Genomic DNA, 19,255 nt, shown 5'->3' with positions numbered 1-19,255 from the left:
AGACACACACACATACACAAACCCCTACACATGTTAACATGTACATTATCTGTAACATGGGTAATTTATAGAACTCGTTTCAATTTATTCTGTTTATTGTTGACATTTTTTTTTCCCTTAAGGTGATTAATCATGGGACAACAATATGGCGACACTCATTGAGATTGGGCAACATAATTTCTATCTGAACGATTTGGATACATAGACTGTAAAAAATAGTTTGGATACTTATGGGCAATTCAATCAGAGTGCTAGCAATGATCACATGACCAACCATCTGTGAGCTTCTGAAATGTTCAATAAAGATACAAGGGTCACGATAGTGAAGCGAGGGGAAAAGAGAAGCTTCGTATATCTTTTTACCCCGCTAAGTGTTTATGTTGAAACCCAAAATGGACATTTTACTTCATCAAATGCTTAAAAAACCAACTAACATCTATGTTTACTTGCTAAAGTTGTTAAGAAGACATCGTTTTTTTCCAGTAAACTGCCATTACTCCATTGAGATTGATTGGGATTTAACATGCACTCAGTTCTTTAAGCGCTTATGCGTTTATAATATTGTTTTATTTCCATTAGGCTGTTGATTTGACATTATTGTTTACTATTGATATTCTCCTTAAAGGTGCCCTGCCACACACAACCGTTTTTACTTGTATTTTTTTTAAACATGTTAGGTCCATGGATGTAGGGTTGCCACCTGTGTCTGACAAAAATCCTGGACATTTTGACCATTTTGTTTGTAAGCAACGGCGCCTTTCGCACATCTAACCCAAGATAAAAAACCGTCATTCTAAGCGACAATTGTAGGCCTATAGCTAAAATTAGTAAGAGTGACAATGTCTAGTTATTTGTTTAGTTAATTGCTTTATTTAATAGCAGACCTTTATTATTTTGTTATATTTTCAACAGTTTTTAGGTGTGGACACCTGGGGGCAGTATTGAGAAAAAAGGGGAATACATAATTAGGTTCTGATTTTTTGCTTATGTGGAATAAACTTTCCTTTCTCTGTCTCTCCTTGTCCCACACACTCTCCGTCTCCACCTTACCATTTCTAATGAACCTCCCGATTGCGGCCCCCACCACCACCACCCATGTTATGCTACGTCATTTTTGTAGAGCCAATAAGGCTGTGCTTACGTTTATGGACGTAGGCACGCTTCAATTAAACTGAAATACACATTTTGCGCATCATGTGCAAAAATCCGGGACATTCAGTGTCCAGGATTTTTATTTTTATTTTCCAGGACAGACCATGAAAATCCTGGACAATCAGGAAAATCCTGGACAGGTGGCAACCCTATCCATATGTGTTTGTGCTGTCCTGAATGTGAAAATGAACAGCTACCTCCTCTGTCAGCTCTAGCCACTGAAAAGAAATAAGCGGAGAAATTAGGCCAATTGCAAAAGCTCTTCAGATTGACGTGGAATTGATGAGCTGATTTCTATTAATGAGCTCGCCCAGGTGAGACCATGCCCACAAAATTCGTTTAGCTCTGTGACAGTTTTTTGTAGGCCTATGCAAGGATGGCTGAATGCCAACGGACTTGTGCGCTAAGTATGCACAAATAGAACTTCAACAATGCATTTTGCCCAAGAACCCAGACTTGAGGATCAAATGGCTTCAGTTTTTATTTTTTGGAACAATGCCACAGGCTTTGCAAAAAGGTTGCTGTTGAAGCCTGGAGCAGTAGGCTACTGTACCATCGCAGTCTACGACCAGTGCCTGTAAGTAAAACATAATTGTGAACTCAAGGAAGTGGTATGTTATAGCCTACAGGTTTAATGAACTCGCTAGCCTAGCAGATTTTATTTATGCACATTTGGATAATGCTAGCCAAGTTAAGTTCACGCCATGAAGCTAAAATTAATTGATAATGACTGTCATGTTATGGACGAAACCTACTAGCTATTAGCCAATCAGAGTCAAGCAGCTTAGCTCGTTGAATATTAATGAGAACTGGCGCAAATCAAGCCGAGTATTCATGCAGGCTTTCAATACCACGCTATGGCTTGAAACAAGGTAACCAAGGCAGGTTTTCCACAAAAAATTTTACAGAGTCCATGGTAGAACTTCAGACATTACCACAAAGTAATGAAATACATGTGGCAGGGCATCTTTAATATAGTCTTACCATGTCATGGTTGTGTTGCCTGTGTTGCTATATGATATTTTATAAACGAATACAAATCATCTTTTCTACATTCTGTTTATGTTTATGTAGCCTATAGGACGTTTTTAATTTTTCTGAAGAGAAAAAAAAATGCTTCAGATGAAATAATTTGGCGGACCCCCTGCAGTACCTCCGCGGATCCCCTAGGTGTTGCGGACCCCCGGTTGAATATCACTAAACTATCGGAACTCCCCCTATTACCGCCGGTCCCGTATTTCCGCCGTCTTGTGTGTATGTGTCACTTAATATCCATTTTTTATACAAACCAAGACGGTGGATTCCTAAAGAAACGCAAGCACCCACACCATAGGTGTATACATTAGCCATGTACCAAAAATTACATTTTACCGTGACTCAAAGAGCTGTAAGTGTTGTAATGTTGCGTGTACAAATCCGCTTGGAAGTCCAGTGGAATTATATTTTCATGACGAGAATTCTCGGTCTAACCGTTCATGATGTGCCAATGAAATGGCGTAAATAGGCGACCCACCAAGCCAGCACTAACCTCCGAGCGTGGTAAACAAAATCGGATATTTCAGGCAGTAAAGAACCAAACCAGATTTAGTTCAAATCTACACCTATGGCTACTGAAAAAAAGGTTCATTTATCGTTATTTTTAAGTATTAAAAAACATCATTGTTTTAGAATTTTCGAGCGAAAGTGGTGGTAGGCTAATTGGAGGCATTACGATACAACTTATAATTTTTCATTGAAATAGACCGACAGTAAACACCTTTTGTACTGTTTTCTTCACCAAATAGGCTGTACAGTACTTTCTCTCACTGTGCCTTTAGATCCATACTTGCAAATAGCAACACAGAACAGACATGGTATCTCTTATGGATATTGAATGATTGCTGATTGAATAATTGTGCAAAGGAGTTTCACACAGGTGTATCAGAGATTCAAACTTACGCAAGGAATCTCTCCCACCTGTGAATAGATGTTTTCCTCTTGTTTAAAAGGGTGTTTTGCAAAAGGGTGTGAGAAATGTGTGAACCCAATGAAAATGTGTGAACACATTTGCAGGAGATGACTTCTTCTGTTCAAAGAAGGTGTTCATGAAGACCAAGTGGATCCCAGTTTCTTTAAGCAGGTCAAAGCAATCGAGAAAAACTGTAATAGGACATTTTGTACATTGTCTATATTTGACAGTTTTTGCCTATTGCTTTCACACTTTTTGCTGAATGTTGGATTATGTCAAAACTCTACACACAGTCAAAATAGACATAACAGTTAGAGATAATCAACTCACATCTATGCCAAAATTAAATACTGCAATCAAAACTCAAAAAATTAATTATTGCAACAAAACCACACACACATGCACCATTTGAATTACTCTTTCAAATCAACAGCAATACACTGATGTGTTTTATATAAAACATTGCAGTATTTGTGTTTTTATTCTCAGACTCAGCCTTCTCTGAAACTCAAAAGTAGAATTTCTGCAGTAATCCACTGACATTTCCTGCAACAAAAGTTTTTGAATAAAACTATGGAAGCTTTCCATATTACGGAACCGTATTGCTGCCACACAGAAAAAAAGGCTCAGTATCATGTAATTACTTAAAACGTTTCTTGTTTTTAAAAATATCTTTTTCATGTTTTAACAAGACATTTATTATGTTATTACATGAAATTATCACGTTATTTCAAGATAATGATATCTTCATGTTATAATGTGAAAATATGTTATTTCAATATATTATATTTGGTTACACTTTACTGGACAGTATCGACATAGAGCTGGTAAGTCCCGCCCCGGTAAGTCCCAACATATGTTCACATTCATGGCACAATTCAAACGGGACCAGAAAATAATTATTTTCTCACATTCACTTGCATTGACGATTTTTCAATCTAGAGGTCCACTGGGGGTTTAGCGGATAGGCGGGACTTACCAGCTCTATAAGAGTGACATGACACTGTCATGAACGTGTCATAAACAAGTCATAAACGTTTATGACATAACGCCTCTGTTATTAAGTGACATTCGGTTTTTGTCATAACAAATTAGGATTAGGGTTAAGGTTAAGGTTAGGGTTAGAGTTAGGTTAGGGTTAGAGGTTAGGGTTAGGGGTTATGTGTCATGACAGTGTCTTTTGTTCATGACAGTGTCACGATTTTAGCACTGTTACAGTCATGACGCTATACTGTTACAACTGTACCACACTTTTTTATGGCTGCGTCAAGGTTGTAACAAAGGTACATGTCGCTGTTAAGTTAAATTATTGACAAACTATAACATATTTTTAAAATTCTGTTTCAACTTTCATGGAGTAGACATGTACGACTCTGTTCTGGTCAAATTTCACAGCTCTCAAGTCTATCGTCTTTGTGTAAATCGAGTTTGATCTGGAAAAATAAAAAAGTGTGCCGGTTCTCCCCTACCTTATATTGTCATGTTTTTACAAGATATTTATCACGTTATTACATGAAATTATCACATTACAGTTTTTTCCAATTGCTAAAATACAATTTTGCACCCAAGTTTTGCATCCAACTATTGTGGTTTTCTCAAAATACTTAACACAATTCACAAAACCACACACACAAACTGCAAAATATCTCATATTAGCGTGCCAATTGAAGCACTGCAACCAAAACTACATATAGCATTATCAAAATCAAATGGCACACACTTAATTCGTATTACCAGATTTTTGTCTAACCAACTACACACTGTTACTGTAATAATAATGGCATAATGAAAAACACTCATCTTTATTATGCTTTGCCATAATACTAAAACAAATTGTAGAATATTCTTCAGATTGTTCATATGCACAGAAATATTTGCATATACACACACATGCTGTTGAAACATTTCAACATCATGTCAGTGCAACATATGCACAGCAGATATATTTACATTGGAGTGAACAAAAATATGCTCACAAAAAACAGTAAACTGAAAAAGACAATTGCAGAAAAATGTTGTCTTCTTTGGCCATGAACACCTCTACCAGCTCTCACCCTCTCTCTTCCTCTCTCTGCAACGTCTTTCATTCTTATTGTAAAAAAAGGTGCTCACCTGTGGTATTTTCATAGTGCTTACGTCCTGATTGAAGTGGTAACAATTAACCATTGAGGTGTTTGGCCAGGTGGCACATACTGTATGTTGGCCAATTAGGTCATGTAGTGTCATTTTGAATTGCAGTGTTTTGAAATGGCAAACATGTGACTTTATGTCAGATTGTTGTGTCATTTGCAGAGAGAACCTTGTTCACTGCATTTGAAAAGTGGCATTTTGAATTGCAAAATGTGTGTAAAGCAGAAAATGTGTTTAAAGTTTTGAGACTTGAGAAGAGGTTTTGCTCTGTCTGTCAGTTTAAATAAGTGTGCTTTGCACGTCATTTTAGTGTATTTCAAGATAATGAAACTTCACAAGAGACAAGAATAGGCTAGCCTATGGTTCGTTTACACGACTAAATCAAATTCTATTTTAAGCTTGGTTTAAGACATGGTGAAATCCTCCAGCTATTGAACACGGTGGATGATATTGTTATAATTATGCGAACATCCAACATCTGAGCATTGCCCAGAATATTCTGCACCTGTGTGCAGTAGCGGAGTGGTAATCGGGAAAGTCGGGAGGATTCCAGGTGGGCCGCCCTGTGGCGTTTTGGGGCCGGGCTGATTACTGTGATGTGATCTCAAAAAGCGCATGCTATTGCTGTTTGAATATTTTTCTTTGCTGTGCTCTCCAGCAGCCTGCAGCGCTTCACCTTTCACTCCCCGCGGCCCATGCAGGCTACCGAGCCACAGCGCCCTATACATTCAACCACATTGCGTAAAGATTTGCACATTTATCAAGGCCCATTCTCCCTCTTGTGTCAAGTTAGCGAGAGTTTTATTTATTTTGTTTATGAGAAGAGGAAGCAGAACAGACTGTGTGAGCAGGCTACTCCTGCACAGAACCTCTCTCTCTGCCTCCTTCTCAGCAGCTCTCTGCCGATACACACTCATCTCTCTCTTGCTCCTCAGTCAGCTGGCAAGAGACCACACACACACACACACACGCGTACAGACACATGCACAAAATGATCATCAAGCAGCACTGTGTAATAGCAGTCTGGGTGCAAGTTCATAGACACAAGCCTAGTTCTCATTTATGCCAGTGTAACGGAGGCGAACTGAGCTAGCATGCTACTTGCGCGTGTAAATCCTAACAGGGATTTTATGTTAGAATGTTCAAAAACCTACACCTTTAAGGGTTAAGAACGCTTCTAATCACTGAGTTGGAAGTCTGGACTTTAAGCTCAATGGTTAGAGCATTCAACGTCCATGCCGGTGTGTAGTGAGGTGGCGGGTTCAAGGGCTGTGAGCGGCAGACGAATTACGACCTCTGTTACACCACCCATGAGCTCTCGTGGCCTTGTTAAGTTTCGTTATCTTGAAATAATATGAATGATATGTTATCGTGATAATTTCATGAACAATAAAAAATGTAGGAACAAAACGAAAGTAAAAAGAAAAGAAAAACAATTACTGGATTTTTCTCCTTGTATGTGTATGTGTGTGTGGGTGTGTGTGTGTGTGTGTGTGTGTGTGTGTGTGGCGGGAGAGGAGGAGGTGGGTTATGGATCCTGCCTTCTGTTCAGATCTCGCAGGCTCCTCTCGAGCTAGTCAATGGGGAAAATATCACCTTGTGTGCCATATCCACCCATGAACTGACCCCACCTCAATGTCTCTGCATGCCCCTTTCATTGCTTGCAAAAGATTTGCTGATATGCTTTCAAACCGGAATTGTGCATACATCATGGTTACAAACGTATCAGAATCTCAGATATGATCATGGGCGGATTACGATCTTTCGGGCCCCTGGGCCCAGATGTATTAAGGCCCCCCAGACCCCCAGAATTGTTTTAATTTATTTGATGTCCAATACTGAATTCAATCAGATTCATAGCCTACATCCTGATTTGTTGATATTGAGGCAATGATTCCATGCAAAGGCTTGGGCTTCAGGGCCCCCTGACCCCTTGGGCCCCTGGGCCCGGTAGGCCCGTGCAGTAATCCATCCCTGGATATGATCACGTTATGCAGTCAGCTTAAGACGGCTGCAGGCGGCTACATGAAGTCGAATCCCCCTACTGTTGCTCATCTGTCCATCATCGTACAGTACAAAGCCCCATTTGATTGGTCCAAACAGATCTGGTTCGGGCATAGTTGCTCCACAACAGAACAAGTCCAGACTGAACTTCCTGACCTCAAATGTTGTGGGTGGGACTGAATTCGGCTGGCACCCATACTACTGCTTTATCCCAAAGCACCTGAATATGCATGACCCTCCCAACTGACCTGCAGATCATTGGTCAGTTGGTGTAAAGGCATAGATGTGAGAATCACATATAATGAAACCTTGGTCAGACTGCTGCCCAAATTACAAGAACTAATTCAAGACGAAACATGAATGTATCATATTTACAGCATACATTGAGAGATTTTAGAGGTGACATTCAAACCAGTTTCTCTTTTTGGAGTAATTTGACTATGTGTTAATTTTAAACCTGGCACTCCTGCAAACTGAAGAATGTTCTTTGTTTGAGATGGGGGGTGGGCGGTGGTCATTTCTCTCTCTCTCTCTTTCTCTCTCTCTCAACGAACCTGCCCCTCCTCTGCATGCACGTTTAAAGAAAACATTGTCATTTGTGCAAGGATTGTTGTTGGCATAGAAGATGACTGGTTAAATCGTGAATAAATCAGGTTAGCATAATAAACATGCTGCGCAAAACTGTTGCAACCCCCACCTTCACCTACCACCACAAATAGAACTGAATTATGTGGGAAACACTGCAAAGTATAGACAGGTGATGCATAGACAGGTCAAGAAATATGGTGCAGTGTAGACAGTTTTCACCACCCTCTGCAGTGCTTTTCGGTTGTGGGCAGAGCAGTTGCCATACCAATCTGTGACCCAGTTGGTAAGGATACGCTTGATGGTGCATGGGTAGAAGTTCACCGGTGGACCTTCTTTAGCCTCCTCAGATAGAAGAGATGCTGGTAAGCCTTCTTGATCAGGGTAGAGGTGTTGAGGGTCCAAGAGAGGACCAAGAGATGTGGACACCCAGAAATCTGGTGATACACTCCACTTCAGTCCCATTGATGAGAATGGGTGTATGTGCTAGCTTTAGACTTCCTGAAGTCCACAATGAGTGCTTTGGTCTTCAATAATTCTGTTAACAGGACTTGCAGGAAATTGTGGGAACATATGAATTTGTTGATTATATGCAAGCCTAATGCTGCCCACTACAGCTAAGTCTGCCTTCATCCATGAATTGTGACTGGTTTCAGAAACAGCATCCTCTGAACAATCTACAGAGAGTAGCTCAGTGCAATTAACACACAAATTGGATAGCATCTTAATAGATGGCATGGCTGTTGTGCAGGAGATGGTTGTCAGGAAAAGTGACATAAACTGTTGCCAAGATCTGGCAGAATGCTTTTTTGAAAATGTTGAAAGTAAGGCACGAGGCTACAATGACATATACTTATTATTTAACAACTATACCATCACAAACTCCATGAAAGACAGGACGAGACAGGTCCATACAATGGGAAAAGCTCATGATAAGGGAGACAAAATACAAGACTCTACACCAATCAAAGACTTTAAAGCTTTCCTAGGATCGAAGGAAACCAAAGCCAACCTCATCCTCTACCTTGGTCATAAATCTGTTGAACTATGTAAACTGCCAGTCACAGTTCACACACACAAAGGTGGCAGTAGCAGTAAGTAATTTTGGCAAAACCCCATATATCTACATGTCACACAGATGTCTTGGTGCTTGCCCTTCTCAGGGTACCAGACATCAACAAAGACAGTCTTATTATCATGGGCACTGGAGAACATCGACAAAAGATACAGCCTAGAAATCTTGGCGCACCTACCCTGGCAGCAAATGTAATTTGCAGTCAGGGTAGTCTAGCAACTCTCCGTTGGCTTGTGAGGTGGAAAAACCAAACTTCGCTCAGGCCAATCACATCGTGTATTAGTCCATGAGCCACAGGCCCAAAAAGGGGCGTGTCACTACCACTTGGGGGGGCAAATTCTCACTATATTTTTCTGAAAGCTACATATCTCTGGAGTATAAAATGGTATGATAGCAAGTTGGATCTTGTAGCTTTGTGGCTGTACAGGCCTTCAAAGTTGACCTCTGATTTGAAAAAAGGAAATTCAGCCCTATTGGCTTTTTTTTGTTAAACCACTCATAAGAGCCCAGAAAATAATCCAAACCTCATTATTACTGATGCATATGTGGTGTTTGATGTTGGCATACATATTTTGAATCATTATGTGATTTTGCCCTTCATTTTGGTTGATAAAATTCAAGATTTATGTGTAATAATGAGCAAATCTACGTTTTCAGAGACACAACGTGTTGCAGCACTAATTGAAATGCCCACTACCTCATTAATCAATGTATTTATACCTTCCTATCTCCCAGCAGAGACTTGAAATACAAATGATTACATAGGTCTGCATTGCTATGCTATTTACTATTTGTAAATGTACTATTCGGAAACACCCCACAATTCAGTAAATTAGTATTTTATTGAAACTACCAATAAGAGATATTCCAAGAGATCAAAACATCATGATTACCAATCACATATTACCTTTACATTCAAGGAATACCATATGAAAATTGTTCACATCACCACATGTGCCCAGCTTAACATAAATATTACAATTTTACATGGGCGTAGATTTAGGGTGGGACGCTAAGGACTAGTCCTAATCAATATTTTAAGATGACCAAATTTTCCCCACCAATATTTTAGCGAACTTATTTGTGCTGCTGATCATTCCGACCGCCAGAACAACAGTAGGCCTACAAGAAACGTCGTCATATGATTTGCTGAAAAACAGAGGGGGAGGGGGAAGGGTTATCTGACATGCACGCTACAGTAGGCCTACACGCACGGAGAGTGACAAAGCACAGGCTGTACTTGTTTGCACCGGCAGTCAAGCGAGCGGGTGTGTCAACGACAACGGAGTTGTGGATGTGTCACCAAAGCTGAGACCAAACCTACACCCTAGCAATTTTATAATGTCCAGGGCACATGAAATACATACAGTAATTTCCTGTGTATTAGCCATATTGTGTATAAGCCACAGGACAGTGTTTTATGCAAGTTAAAAGAAATAAAACCATATACCATATTAACTGCCCCCGTGTATTAACCTCACAGCTGAAGAAATTTTGCAAAATCAATGTATAAGCTGCAGCTAATAGTTGGGAAATTATGGTAATTGAATCACAGGTGCTAAAATGATCTACATTATACATTTCAGTTGTACTTTTGACTAGTAAGAATGTGGGAATGAGATGTAGATGAACTGGTTGGTGAAAATATTCATACTTTACACATTGTTATCATTATGTACAATTATTATTATTATTATTATTATTATTATCATACTTACATACTAAAATAATTTCCATTGAAAAGAAATAATAACTATTTTCCAAGACTTGATCTACAAGTACATACATTTACAACAGTTTTAAAAATTCTACACAGTTCTGATGAGATAAGACAGAAACTGAAATTGGATCAATCCATTTTCAGAGGAACATGAGTTCATTTGCATATCTACAGCAGGCAAAGCAACACAAGAGGTTAGGGATGATCTGATTCAGGCTCATACTACAGGCAAAGATCATGACATAGAGGCTGGAGTCAGATACACCTAAGCACAAATTCCATGATACATTGACAAAGCAAAAATTAAAGACATTTACAGAGCATGAGTCAAAAAAAAAGAAAACACAGGCACATGGCAAGACCATTATGTTAAAGACTGGACATGAGAGAAGTCTTTTGTCACCCTCTTGGACCTTGGCGACACCTGAGGGGACCCCAAGGAAAACCTCTAAAGCAGCACTTGCAAAGCATTTGCAGAAACTTGCATCACTATCAGATAATCTTCCAGATGAATATAATACAGCAACAATCATTGACGGAATGTCTCCTGTCCAGAAGGTCAATAACAATGTCTCAACTTATGCAGACATTGCTGCTGCTATTCATAGCATGATCCATAAAGAGGCAAAGCAGAGGCAGATAATTTTTTAGATTAAATTAGATTAGATTTAGCTTTATTGTCATTGTGCAGAGAACAAGTACAGAGACAACGAAATGCAGTTTGCGTCTAACCAGAAGTGCAAAAAAGCACTGTGCAATGTGATATACTGTATATAGTAGACAGTGCAGTGTAGACAGTAGTATACAGTTGTTTTGCAGAAGGTGGTTTAGAGTAGCATAAATTAAATATAAATATGTGCAGTGTATTAGCAGTTACCTTATAAGAGCAGAATAAATATGGCTATGTACTGTAATATGAACAATGTATGAACAACATGTACAGGTATGTGCAATGTAGTGGCGGTACCATTATAGTAGTAGTAACAATATAGATATATTGACAGCACATTGTCTTCAGGATCATCTCCAACACACATCCTCTACATACTTACAGCACACTGCCCCCACCTACCCACACACACACTACACACACACACACACAGTCACTGCTCCACTCCCCTCCCGCCCACACACACATCTTCACTGTCATCACTCTCACATACATCATACATACAGTGCTCTGCTTTGCAATAGTGGGTCCCTTCACCATACTTGCGGTACACTGACCCCCCCAATACACACAGCACATTGTCTCATGACATATTGCACACTGCCCTCTCCCCACATACACAGCACACTATCCCATCTCCCTTGTCATCCCCCCAACTCACACACCAAGACCCCTGGCAGTTGGGTTAGCCCCTTGAGCCGTGGATCTGCCCAAGGTTTCTTCCTTAGTAAGGGAGTTTTTCCTTGCCCCTGTTGCTCTTGGGTGCTCCTTGTTGGAAATAGTCTGTATCTCACTTGTCTACCTTATTAGGTGTATATTTATCAAAAAGTTGACCACTTAAAGCCTTTATATTATTTTTCCGCATATATTGTCCGCCATCTTGAATTTTGGCACTGAAAATGAAGAAAAAAATTGGAAACAGGTTGTTTTGTATTCAATGGGGTCCTAGCTAGTAAAAAAACACCTGTTGCAAAAATCTATATGAATAGTTCCTAAAATAACACAATTCCCCATACTACCCATGGTTCTTCAGAAAAAAAAATCAGCGAAATATTCAAATGTAACTGATAGTTTTAGCTCCTAGCTTTTATCCTGCTCCTCTTTCTTATGCGGCTTGAGTGAGTTGAGAGAGGTCAGACTTGTGTCTGTCGTGCAATCACCGCTAATACCTAATCTGTTCCCATAGCTGTGGTTTAGCAACAACTCCATTCTTTCTTTCTATCTTTCTTTCTCTCTTTTTTTCTTTCTCTCTTTCTGTCTTTCTTTCTTCATTTCTTTCTTTCTTCCTGTGTCCTGCTCGAGCTGAGTAGCTGGGCCTGGGGTCGGTTGCGTCTGAGGCATCTATGTGGTTTCTGCTCCTCCCACAGACCCATATACCTCCTCATCTGTGTGTGTGTATGTGTGTGCTCCTACCTACCACTGACACACACCCCTCTTCATCCTGTGTGTGTGTGTGTGTGTGTGTGTGTGTGTGTGTGTGTGTGTGTGTGTTTGTGTGTGTGCTCCTACCACAGACATGTATACTGTACCTCCTCATCTTGTGTGTGTGTGTGTGTGTGTGTGTGTGTGTGTGTGTGTGTGTGTGTGTGTGGTGTGTGTGTGTGTGTGTGTGTGTGTGTGTGTGTGTGTGTTCCTGGCATTGTCACGTACCCTTCCTCATCCCGAAGGTGACAGTTCCTTGTGCTGGATAGGGTCTACAGGGCAAGATTGTTCTGACTAAGGTTTCCAAAATAGACAGAAAAGCCAGCCTCATATCAGATCTTTTGCATAATAATCACAGGAAGTCGGAGAGTTCTGGTAGTTCTGATATAGAATGCTATTCTCTGAGAAAATCATAAAAGAGGAAGTTACAGAATGCTTCAATGCCACGTTCAACCACGCAGAGATTCTGTTCAAATGTGTCGGTGTCGTTCACACAATGTCCGAATAATGTCTGCATGTAAGCATCATATCCGAATCACCCGAAATGGGTCGGATATGCATATAGTGCAGAGGAAAGTTTTTGTCTGTAGTACCAAAATTGAATAGATTCAGAGCAGACTCAGTTTTCATTGTTATTAGATAGTTAAAGCCATGCTCTGCCCCTCTCCTAAATGACTGAATTTTTTTGTTTTTGTTTTTGTTATTGTTTATTTTGGGGGCATTTGCCTTTATGTAGATGGTACAGTTCAGAGTGACAGGAAGTGAGTTTGAGAGAGATGGAGTGTGATTGGGAAATGACCGTTTGTTGAAAGCGAACCAGGGTCCCTGTGGGTATTTACTGTAGGCGGGGATCACACTGGAAATAACGCTGCGTTACGCTTGCTGCTGCTGCTTGCCGCTGGCCAATGTAATCACTCTGCGTCTTTTTATGTTCGCGTCCACATTAAATCCATTCCACACACGTTATGAGGAGAATACAGTAGCCTAAAGTTTTATTTTGAACGCTTACTTTGGTCTCACTCATTGCATCCAAATAACAGAAATAGCATACTCCAAGTTATGGTAGGGTAAGTTAAGCTATAAGCACATAGCCAATTAAACATGAAGAAAAAAGTGAACGGGACACTTTTTGAAACTATTTCAGCTTGTGTAGGCCTATCAGTGCTTTCTGAACATATTGAACACACTTTTAGAAATACTGTGATAATACCGAAAACCGTAATAATTTTGGTCACTATAACCGTGAGGTTAAATTTTCATACCGTTACATCCCTAGTTGTTGTTGTCAAGAGGGCAGATGAAATGATCAGAAATAACGAACAGACCATAATTGACTGAAATTTTATTTTTAGTATTTAAAGTAAATGCCAAGCCACAATTTATTAGAACAATTGTGCATTTACAAGTGGAATGACCTCTCACAGCTCTTGTTCTTGCTCACTGCTTCAGACAGGGACACCCCCTAGCTTTCTAAGCATATGAAAAGACCACTATACATCAGACCCCTTGTTTAAGTAGTTTCAAAAGAAGCATGAGACCCTTCAGCAATCAGCACTACACCCACCGGCGTTTAACTGAAGTCTATTTTGTTTTCCGAACATCTGTGCCGCTATCACATCTGTTGACGCCAGTTTCATTGATAGTACACTAATTGTTGCAGCAGATGCAACGCAGATACGCGCCTGGTGTAGCCCCCCTGTTATGGCTTTGTTGTGACCCAGCATCTTTCAGCTCATGCTGTGCTGCTAAAGAAGATGTAGCATATTTTTCCCTCACAAATGTCTTCTGTGACATTTTCAATACTGGACAGGTAAAAAATGTCCAGTGTTCAAACCTATACTGTTATGTTCTCCTATTCCATGCATGTGTGTGTGTGTGTGTGTGTGTCTGTGTGCGTGTGTGTGTGTGTGTGTGTATGTGTGTGTCTGTGTTTGTGTGTCTGTTTGTGTGTGTGTGTGTGTGTTAGTGCCAGACGTGGCCAGCAGATTAAAGAGAGAACAGTAGGAGGCAGAGGATGTGGTCACACTACAGCCAGGGAAGTGAGCTGGAGGAATCTGGAATGTGTGTGTTTGTATGGGTGTATGTGTGTGTGTGTGTGTGTGTGTGTGTGTGTGTGTGTGTGTGTGTGTGTGTGTGTGTATGTATGTTTGTGTGTGTGTGTGTGTATGTGTGTGTGTGTGTAGGTGTGTGTGTGTGTGTGTGTATGTATTTGTATATGTGTGTATGTGTTTGTATATGTGTATGTGCATGTGCATGTGTATGTGTATGTGTGTATGTATTTGTGTATGTGTGTATGTGTGTGTGTATGTGTTTGTATATGTGTGTGTATGTGTGTATGTGTATGTGGCTTGATGGTGTTTTGGGCCCCCACTGTCGACTTCAAGGCAGCGTTGCCACCAACAACTTCAAGGCAGCGCTGCCTTGCCTTGTCCATGAGCCTCAATGTTCATGAAACTAGCAACTCGAGCTAGGTAAAACCGATTGTTTTTGGAGTTTTTTCATACCGACAGTACTAGCTGACCTTGAGAAACGGAGATCTATGTGAAAAATTGCCGGATTTCTCCTTTAATGTTAAATGTTTAATTGCTTAAATGTTATTCTATTGCTGGATCTATAGCTCTGTAACTTAAATGATAATAGCTTAAATGTAACTCAATTGCTATAAGTCGCTTTGGATAAACGTGTCTGCCAAATGAATAAATGTAATGTAAATGTGTGTGTGTGTATATGTGTGTGTGTGTGTGTGTGTGTGTGTGTGTACGTGTGTATGTGTGTGTGCGTGTGCATGCGTGCTCAGAGAGTGTTGTGGTGAAGACATCGTGCCTGCTCAAGAGGTTAAAAATACCCTCCTGCCATGATTGACTTGGCCACCTTACACAGGGCGTACAGAGAACCAATGGCTGCTCAGTCTGTACAATTTCCTGTGCTATGTGGTGCACTCAGTTTAATTCAATCAAGCAGGAGAGCCGTGTGTGTGAGTGTGTGTGTGTGCGTGCATGTGTGGTGTGTGTGTGTGTGTGTGTGTGTGTGTGTCTGTGTGTGTGTGTGTGTGTGTGTGTGTGTGTGTGTGTGTGTGTGTGTGTGTGGGTGTGTGTGTGTGTGTGTGAGGTGTGTGTCTGTGTGTGTGTGTGTGTGTGTGTGTGTGTGTGTGTGTGAGAGTGTCTGTGTGTGTGTGTGTGTGTGTGTGTGTGTGTGTGTGTGTGTGTGTGTGTGTGTGTGCGTGTGTGCAGTCTTGTGTGTGTTACATGGTCACACACAAGACTGCACACATAAGGTACGCTTGTCTCATTGACATAAGTAAACCCACGTAGCCACAATAATACCGGTCTTGTTTTTTTTTTCTCATATGCAGCACTAAACCTCACAGATTTGTACTCCCAGTATCAAAGATTAATAATCCTATAGATTTATGTACCCAGTGTGAGTGAGTGACTTTCTTGTAGCTCATTACATCCATGCTTGTTTGTCAATGATGTTTTAATATTGACTGAGTTATAGCACTATGCACTTTGATCACTGAACAACTTTGTTTCTGGGGAACACATGCAGTAGACCTGTATAGGAAATGCCAGTCAAGTGTAACAATATGCTTGCACGTGTGTGTGTGTGTCTGCATGAGCTGTGGGGCTGCTTCATCAGGGATCTCATCAATTTCATTCAATGACATGATGGATTTCAGTTGTTATATTTAAATAGATAACTAATAAATTACAGAATAGAACCCCCTTCTAAGGTCCCCGTCTAACACATCAATCAGTAGATGTTTACATAATGATTAATTACCACAGGAAGCCTAGACTGCTCTCTGGTAGGTCAGATAGAGGCAACTACACTCTGAGAAAGTCATACGAGGGGAAGTAAGGAATGGCCATTCAACTCAATACTCCAGTGGTGTGCTGTGAGGTCTAAAGCATGCCATCCTGGTTTCTTTCCTTCCTTCCTTCTTTCTTTCTTCCTTTCTTTCTTTCTTTCTTTATATCTTTCTGTTTTACTGTCTTTTTATTCATTCTGCCATGAAGTTGGTAGCTAACTGTTTGTGTCAAGTGTCTTTAATATAGTGGTCAAACCAAGAGTATCCTTCAGACCTGATCTGTGATACCTGTCGCCACACATTCAGATCTGTTTTCATTGACAAAATTACTTATTTTCTCAGCAAAAATATCTTTATGAAATAATAACTCAAATATGTACTCATAGAGAGGGGACATTATTTATTTTGACAGCTCACCAGAAGTTTTTACAAACAGACCAAAACTGAGAAACATAATTGAGCAATGTGAAATATATATTTTAATCATTGAAAATTCATCATAAAGTGATGATTGTTAACCTTTTAACAATTGCTTGTTTAGCGTTTGAATGCCCTTCCACTACTTTTTCATATTCATGTGCAGGGACACCTCCTAGTTATGCAAACACATGAAAAAATATCTATAGCATATGCTATAGAAACATAAGAAGATCCTTTAGTGTACAGTAGTTTTATAAAACATTGACATCATCGATGAGGCAATGTCTTGAAACGTGACCCATTAATAAAATGTTTGTGAATAGAATTCCTTAAAGTTACCAGTAGCATCTTTAAAAATGTTAAACCATGTATGACTGATGTAACTGCATGTCAGTCAACGTTTCACTGAATCACAACTCAACCACAAAGCTGAGTACAATTCTCTAAAACTTACCACAGAATGAGTCATTAACCGACTTCAATTCAATTCATCCTGTACAGCCTACATATATCTATGTAGCTTATAGAACGATATTTCTGCAATATTTCATCTTTGTACAATATTGTGCAAATATCCTAACAGGAATAATTTTATCAAATTGATAAAATGTTGAAATGGAAATGAGAATAAGTGAAGGTTCTTCTACATCTTTATCTCTCTGTGCTTTCTTGAAATATAATATTTGATTAAACAACCTAATCTTTGCAAATCCACTAAATGTCCTAGATGTCGGATCATATCTGCTGCTGCTCCAATAGGGCAGAATGATCACCCATTAAGTAGTCTGTATTCTTTCTCCATCCCTATATTTTATTAGCCTGGGTGTTCCCATGCTGCCTTGCGCGCGATTTGATTCACGCTGCTAAGGCAGCCTGGAGACCATGGAGCAAATTTTCGCCTGAGATAGGGAACCAATCACAGAACAGGTGGGAAAAGCAAGGCGATGATGAGCTATGCACAGGCGCATTTGATAGACATCCGTGGCACCCAATAAACGGATCTGGGCATTTTCAAATCACGAGAAAATGAACGTTTGGTTCCCAGACCACGTCTCATTGAGAAGTGGTGGCGCTAGCCAGGCTAATATTTTGTTATGACCAATTCTTCCTTACTCTTTATTAATCTGTTTGATTCTGTGGGTAGTGCTGCTCAGGATTTTCGCCACAGCCATGTTCTATTTTAGGTGTTCTACAAAGACACAGTCTGTTGCTTATCTGGTGCAGTGCCAATGACTGTATAGAACTGGACAGAGTGGCTCTATTCAGCTATGTTTTATAGAATTGAAGCCACCGTTCTGTACAGTCTATGTGCAGTGCAGCCTCCTCTGATTGTTTCACTCCCAGCCTGTGTGTTCAGACTGGTGGAGGGGTCGAGTGGTAGGATTTTGCGAAACCTCAGTTTGATCAATTTATCCAATGCAGAGGCTCAAATTCAATCCACTGCTGTATATTAAAATGGGGAAATTTCAACCCAAATGGAACAATTCTTAACCTTGTCCAACAAAGGAGATTTTTTAAAATGAATCCTTGTCCTACATTACGGTACCATTGCCTCTTTATTAATTTGTCAAGTGCAAGTAAGTAACAAAGTCAGTTACAAAAGTGAATAGTCTGAAGTAACAGGTATCTAAGAAAAACTGGCTGCTAAGGTGACTGCCACATGCATAGACTAAGTGTATCTGGCTATAGAACACTCAAAAGTGTCTTTTGCTATTTTCCCAATAAATTCCCATATCAGGTAGTTGAAAAAATGCAAATGCAATCTTGTCTGTGCTTGAACTGCCAGAGATCACTTAATTGGGCAGCCGTGGCCTACTGGTTAGCGCTTCAGACTTGTAACCGGAGGGTTGCCGGTTCAAACCCCGACCGGTAGGCCATGGCTGAAGTGCCCTTGAGCAAGGCACCTAACCCCTCACTGCTCCCCGAGCGCTGCTGTTGTTGCAGGCAGCTCACTGCGCCGGGATTAGTGTGTGCTTCACCTCACTGTGTGTTCACTGTGTGCCATGTGTTTCACTAATTCACGGATTGGGATAAATGCAGAGACCAAATTTCCCTCACAGGATCAAAAAGAGTATATATACTAAATTAGGGTTCAGGGAAGTTATTAATGGATGGATGGGTTCATTACTTCCCAAAGGGTCTAGCCTGCAGGGATAAGAATGCCTGCACTTCTCTGATCTTTATTAAGGCTTATTCCACAGCAGGGCTGAGACCACTGCACCACTTACCAATTAGATCAAATATGATCAAATCTTCAATGATCTGGCAATATCTTACAAAGAAAACATCATCTAAAATAACGAATGGATGCATGTATT

The sequence above is a fragment of the Alosa alosa genome, chromosome 9, assembly GCF_017589495.1.
Source record: "Alosa alosa isolate M-15738 ecotype Scorff River chromosome 9, AALO_Geno_1.1, whole genome shotgun sequence".
NCBI lineage: Eukaryota > Metazoa > Chordata > Actinopteri > Clupeiformes > Clupeidae > Alosa > Alosa alosa.
The sequence above is the reverse complement of the archived record's forward strand: the minus strand, read 5'-3'. Positions refer to the sequence as shown.